Source organism: Chenopodium quinoa, unplaced genomic scaffold (assembly GCF_001683475.1).
Source record: "Chenopodium quinoa cultivar QQ74 unplaced genomic scaffold, ASM168347v1, whole genome shotgun sequence".
Lineage (NCBI taxonomy): Eukaryota > Viridiplantae > Streptophyta > Magnoliopsida > Caryophyllales > Amaranthaceae > Chenopodium > Chenopodium quinoa.
In genome coordinates, this window is record NW_018745650.1 from 2,273,001 (window position 1) to 2,279,576 (window position 6,576).

A 6,576-nucleotide genomic window follows, 5' to 3' on the forward strand; every position below is an offset into this window, starting at 1 on the left:
ACCGAATCTACAAAACTACTTAGCAGTTTTTGGGTGTGGCAGGAAGCAAGGGACGTGGCTAATATGGAGAGAAGCTGCAAGCCTACAATTGTGTTGGAGTTGATCGATCAACTAAATGTATCTTGCAAACTTGATGGGTTATTAAGCATATATATACACAGATTACAAAGGGTCTAAAGTGAATAAAAAAGACTTTAAAGTAAATCTATTAGCTCAAATGGTAGAGCACTATGCGGATGCATAGAGATGTAGGTTTGATTCCTACATAGATTATCTGTAAAAATATATAATACACACTAAAGTAACTCAAAATTTATCAAAAGTACATTAAAATAACAATAAAGTAAATCAAATTAGCTTAAAAAATCAGAATTTAAAAACAGTATGTAGTAGCAGGAAGAGTGTACCATTATGCAGAATTTCATAGTAAGAAAGAGAGAGAAAGAGAAACTTGTTACACATGCCATCTCAGATCATACTTTGAAGTCATCCTTTAATATACTCTAAAGTAGATATAAAATACTAAAAAGTAAATCAAAATATTCTAAAATTAAATAAAATAAATCTAAAAGTAGAGTAAATAATTTTATCTAATAAATAAATCTACATGGGCATCGAACAATTCTCTGCCTATTGAGCTAGTAGGCTAGTGTATATTAAAAAAAATCAATGTAAAGAAAAATAACTTAAAAGTAAATATAAAAATACCAAAAGTAAATGGAAAAGAAGGTAAAGAAACTTCAAGTCCATATGTATAATGAAATAGTTAAAATTGATAAATAAGCATAGAAATATAGTCATTTACTTTTATATCGCTCTAAAAATGATTAGACAAAAGTATATGAGTTTAGGTTAAAGTAAAGGTTTTTTAATTAAAAGTAAACAAAACAGTGTAAAAAGTAAATAATCTTATCTTTTTTTAGTAGATAGCTGATTAAACAATAATAGATAATACAACTACGTGGGATTCGAACCCACATTCTTTGCACATTTGCACAGTATAATGCTCTACCAATTGAGCTAGTAGGTTAATGTTATCATTCTTGTTAATATATTTAATAGTACAACTGTACATAGAAAATCAGTCATGTAAAGCAAGGTAGTAGGCTAGTTTATATAAAACATTCGTAGTAAAGAAAAATTACTCAAAAGTAAACCAAACAATCTCAAAAGTAAGTGGAAGAATCTATAAAGTATATGTACGGGGGGTTTACAAATTTATTAATCAACAACATGCAATCTACAACCTCATGGATCCACATTGCAAGATTACCACATTATATATTTCTAAAAAAGCATCGGTCACACTGTGCAGATCATAAAAGAAATCAACTAAGAACATCTATCCATGACTAAGAAACAAATAGTATAGTGACTCTATAAAGACAAGATTAACCAAACCTTTTTAGGGAAACAAAGGTGATGAGTGATGATTGTTACCTCATTAATGTGAGTCTCACAACCTTTCCTTGTTTTGTGGCACAATTTGAATGAAACGAGGCATGTGTTAAATTAGTCTGTACCCACTCACACAATACCACTTCAAACCTCCATAAAAACACTAGTGCCTACCAGTACTGTCAAAACGGTTTGACAGTTCGGTTTCGGTTCGGTTTGAAATCGGGTCGGTTTGAAATCGGTTCAAATGTCTTACGGGTCGGTTTCAGTTCGGTTTAAATAATTATCGGTTCGATTCGGTTTCGGTTTATTCTTGAATGGTTTAAACTCGGTTTGGGTTGTAAACGGTTCGGGTAGTAAACGATACGGTGCAGACGGGTTGCGGTTTGTTAACAGTTCGGTGTAAACGGTTTTATCCCGGTTTAAATTCGGTTCGGGTTGTAAACGGTCCGGGTAGTAAACGATTTGGTGCAGACGGGTTGCGGTTTGTTAACGGTTCGGTGTAAACGGTTTTTATCCCGGTTCAAATAGTTTCGGGTTAGAAACGGTTCAGTTCTTTTTTGGTTCAGTTTTATAACTGGTTCGGTTTATAACTGGTTCGGTTCGTCATTGGGTTCGGTTCTTAATTAGTTAACAAGACTGTTAATCAAGACTCGTTTATCATTATATATTTGCATAAAGTTATATATGAAAATATTACAAAGTAGTTTGATTTGTATAATGAAAGAAAACATTAATGAATAAGAAGGTAATATTGATTCTTTCAATCGATTATACATATACATAACATCTAACCATCTCATATTCTCATAGTTAAATATTTATTAGTATAAAGGGATGAGAATCATAAGATTATTATATTTTTGTATATCTTTTACTGGTTTACCCCTGAGGCTTAAGTCATTAATTAGTAATTAGTAATTACTTAATTAGACTAACAAATTAATAAGAAAGAGTAACTTTTAACTTGAGTCTAATAGATCAAATACTGAAATGCTATTAGTATATTACCGAGTAGGATGGTCTAGTACACTGTTAATTAATCTGTTATGCAACTATGCTAAATTGACAATTGCTCATATAGTCATATTAGTCAATCACTCATGTAGTCATATCTAATTAAGTAATTTGTATTTATGTACTAATCTACTAGTCCATTCTATCATTTATAAATTTACACGATTACAAGCGTATTGCTTACAGACATAGCTAAACTGATATAAATATAATTATATAACAAATCCGTAGTACTTCTAACTCTCTAATGTATGACGTCATTATGTTATTATACAGTATTCGATTATTTATTAATCGCAACGCTAGACATTTACACGCTAACCGATTCACATTTTATAATTTAAATAACTTAATAAGTTAATGTGTGTGTTAAAAAAAAAATATAAAAGCTGATATTATCGTTTTATCGGGATTCGAGAAATGTAATTAATTTATAAGCGGTTTGTAAACGGTTCGATTTATAAGCGGTTCGGTTCATAAACAGTTCGCTTTATAAACAGTTCGGTGCAAACGGGTTGCGGTTTGTAAACGGTTCGGTGTAAACGGTTTTTATGTCAGTTCAAACGGTTTCGGGTTAGAAACGGTTTGGTTCATTTTCGGTTCGGTTTCCTTTCAGTTCGGTTTAGATTTGGTTCGGTTCTTAAACGGTTTAACGTTTACTCGGATCGGTTTGGTTTCGGTTTTACTAACATGCGGTTCGAGTCGGTTTTTAATCGGTTCGGTTCTCATTCGGATCGGTTGAAACAGTTCGGTTTCACCGGTTCGGTTCGGTTTTTGACAGTGCTGGTGCCTACAATAAGAAATGAAGTATCAAACTTATAAAATTAAAGATATGAAACTTAAGTACTTAACATATTGTAGACATCTACTTTTGGTCCCCTGTCCCGACCGGAAGTGCTATGACGATAAATAAAACCATCTTTGTGTTGGATCAACGCGAAGAATACTTCTGGATTGCTGATAAAGGCTTAAACACATAAAACAACAAGCTTGACCCAATACGAAATGAACCAAAGCTAACTAAAACTAACCCCGATCAGTAATTAGGCCTAATCCCAAAGATTAAACCTAATTTTGACGAATTTAGAGGCGCCTAGGTTAAAATCCGAGGTCGCTGTCGTAGGAAAAACCGCGCGCAAATTAAGGAGTCGCGCTGTCCTAGTGTCGCAACCCACAAGGTTGCACGTGACGTCCAGCGCAACCTCCAGTGGTGCGCCCGCAGAGGATTCAGAATTTTATAAAAATGCTGAATCGAATCTTACCATAAAGCCAGGCGCAAGACAATTGGCTGTGCTGCCCTCAGCAGCACAACTCAACCACTTGTGCGAAGCAGCCACGCGCCACCTTTTGAGATGCGCGTGCCATTTGCTGCAGTAGAATGTTTAAAACCCTAAATTCATCCATTCCCTATAAATAGGGATACAATACGAAGCTTTGAACACACAGAAATTAACCCGAAAGTCAGCAGAAACCTTGTGATCTTATGCACTAATCATTTCCCCTTGTCCTAAACACTCACCCTTTTAATCGTTTGTTCTTACGGTGGAGGTTCCCGATCAGGAAGGAGTCCATAAGTGTTCTAAGCGAAGATCTAGCAAGGAAAAGTGGTAAAATCCTGAGCACTTAGATAAACCACCTTTTCTTTTCTTGTTTAAACAACTTTTAATCGATTAATTAATGTTGTTTGATCACTTTAAAATAAACTTTAATTAATTAATTTGACATAGTATTATTTCGTTAAACAAGACTAGAATTGGACAAATTAATTGACTCTTTTATCACCTAAGTCAAGACGAATCTTGTTTACTTTTTGTTCTTTCACGAATTTGAATAAATAAGAATAACGACTTTTGCGATGTAATTCCTACGTGACTAATGGTTGTAAATAAAATCAACTAACATAGTCATATGTATCACGTTGCATATATTGTTTGGTAATAAAATTGTGAAAAAGGAAGAGTTAGTAGAGGTCGCACTTGGGCTAGAATAGTGATTCCTCCCTAAAAGGAACGTTATTTAAGTACCTTTGCTCCCGAACTCATTTCTGGTACAAGTAGACCAATTTGGACATGGGTAAACTTATGATTCATGCTAAATATCCCTTAAACTCTACTTGGGAGAAAGGGATGAACGAGGTTTATGGGTTTTTTCTAAAACTCATTGGCGACTCCTTACTAGTTTCTTACAAAAAAACATCATGATAGGATCAACTCTAATTCAAGGTCCCTCAAACAGTCAGGAATTCAAATCCTAACACGCCTTAAAACAGTTTAAAGTTCTAGGCTTTTAAAGGGCCATGGGCATAGAGGAGAAGGATCCCCAACGACAGGCACACTCTCCTTGTCCAACAATGTCAACCATCGAGCAACTCCAAGATGTGATTGTCCGCATGAGAGAGGAAAAGGCTCAAGAGGCCAAGGTTAGAAGAATCAAGAAACTCGAAAAGGTCAAAAAGAAAGAGGCCAAGGCTTTAGCTTTGAAACAAAAAATGGATGCTTTGGCCGAACGAGAGAAGACGTTAGAGAAGCTTGTTCTTCGCTCTACAATGGGGAACAAGTACTTTGACGCAAAAATGTTTGCTCCTTCTACAGGACTTACTTTACCTGAAAAGTTCGTAGCTACGGACTTACCAATGTTTAAGGTGACCAATAATCCAAAAAATCATTTAATGAGTTTTACTGGCACCATGGCTTTAAAGGGAGTTGATGAATGAAGGAACCCATCTTACTTCCTATTCCAAAGAAAAGTTTCTCCTTTGGATTGGGATATGAACCAACCAAAGAAGAACTTAAGGCTCACGATGCTAAAATAAAGGCACGTAGAAATAACAAGAAAGGTATAATTTCCTTGCTCCCATCTTACAATCAGACCCTTAATGGACAATTCATTAGGGAGGGGCAAAATTACCCGTGCTATGACTTTCCGACCACTAGTTTTTGAAAGTATCAAGAAGGAAGGATTCGAGATCTTTCACGATTGCTACTTCTTGAATGACGACTTAAATATTGTTCAATCAAAGAACCCAACCCTAGGATTCTATGATAGGCAAGCCTTTAACTTGCTATTTGGATTAGAGCGAAACCATGTTGCTACCATAACTAATCAAAATGCTATCCAAGATGAAGCTTTTGACCCAACCTCATTAATCACCCCTTCCAATAACACTTTCGAGAATGGATGGATAAAGACTTTTAAATGGACCAACCACAAGGGTGACAAGCTAGAAATCACCACACGCGAAGGACAAATGTTTGAAGAATCCGACGATAAGTCTAGTTTAGATTTTAAGGAAGCTGAGAATTTAGGCCTTGTGGCCATTACTGAGTCTTTACTTTCTAGTTCTAAGGACGAGGATCCCAAAAAGGATTCCTCTCTTGATGTACTTTCTTTTGATTTCAATAATATGAGCTCTATTTTTGAGTACATACCTTCTCTCGAATCTTTTGAATGCTATAATAATCAATCTAACGAAAATAATGACATTAATAAATTGATTGAATTAATGAATGAACGAGAACAAAAGAATCATGTGATCGAAGAAACTGAAACAATCAATATAGGAACAAACGAAAGAAAGAAAGAAGTCAAAATTGGCTTAACTTTAAATCCGGAAAAGCGATCGACTCTCATATCGACGCTTAAAGAATTCGAATAAGTGTTTGCTTGGTCATACAAGGACATGCTTGGAATAAATAGGGAAATTGCGAAACATACCATTCCCTTGAACCCTATGTCTAAACCAATAAAACAAAAACTTCGATGAATGAAACCTGACGTTGCCTTAAAAATAAAAGAAGAAGTGCAAAAGCAATTGGACGCAGGTTTCATTCGCGTATGTAATTACCCGGAATGGGTAGCAAATATCGTCCCAGTCCCTAAAAAGGATGGACGAGTTCGCATGTGTGTCGACTTCAGGGACCTCAACAAAGCTAGTCCCAAAGACGATTTCCCTCTACCCCATATTGATATATGGTAGATAATACGGCTAAACACGCGATGTTATCCTTCATGGATGGATACGCGGGTTACAACCAAATTTTGATGGCAAAAAAAGACGAAGAAAAGACATGCTTTATTACCCCTTGGGGCACTTATTGCTATACAGTTATGCCATTTGGTTTTAAAAATGCAGAAGCTACGTACCAAAGAACGGCTACGACT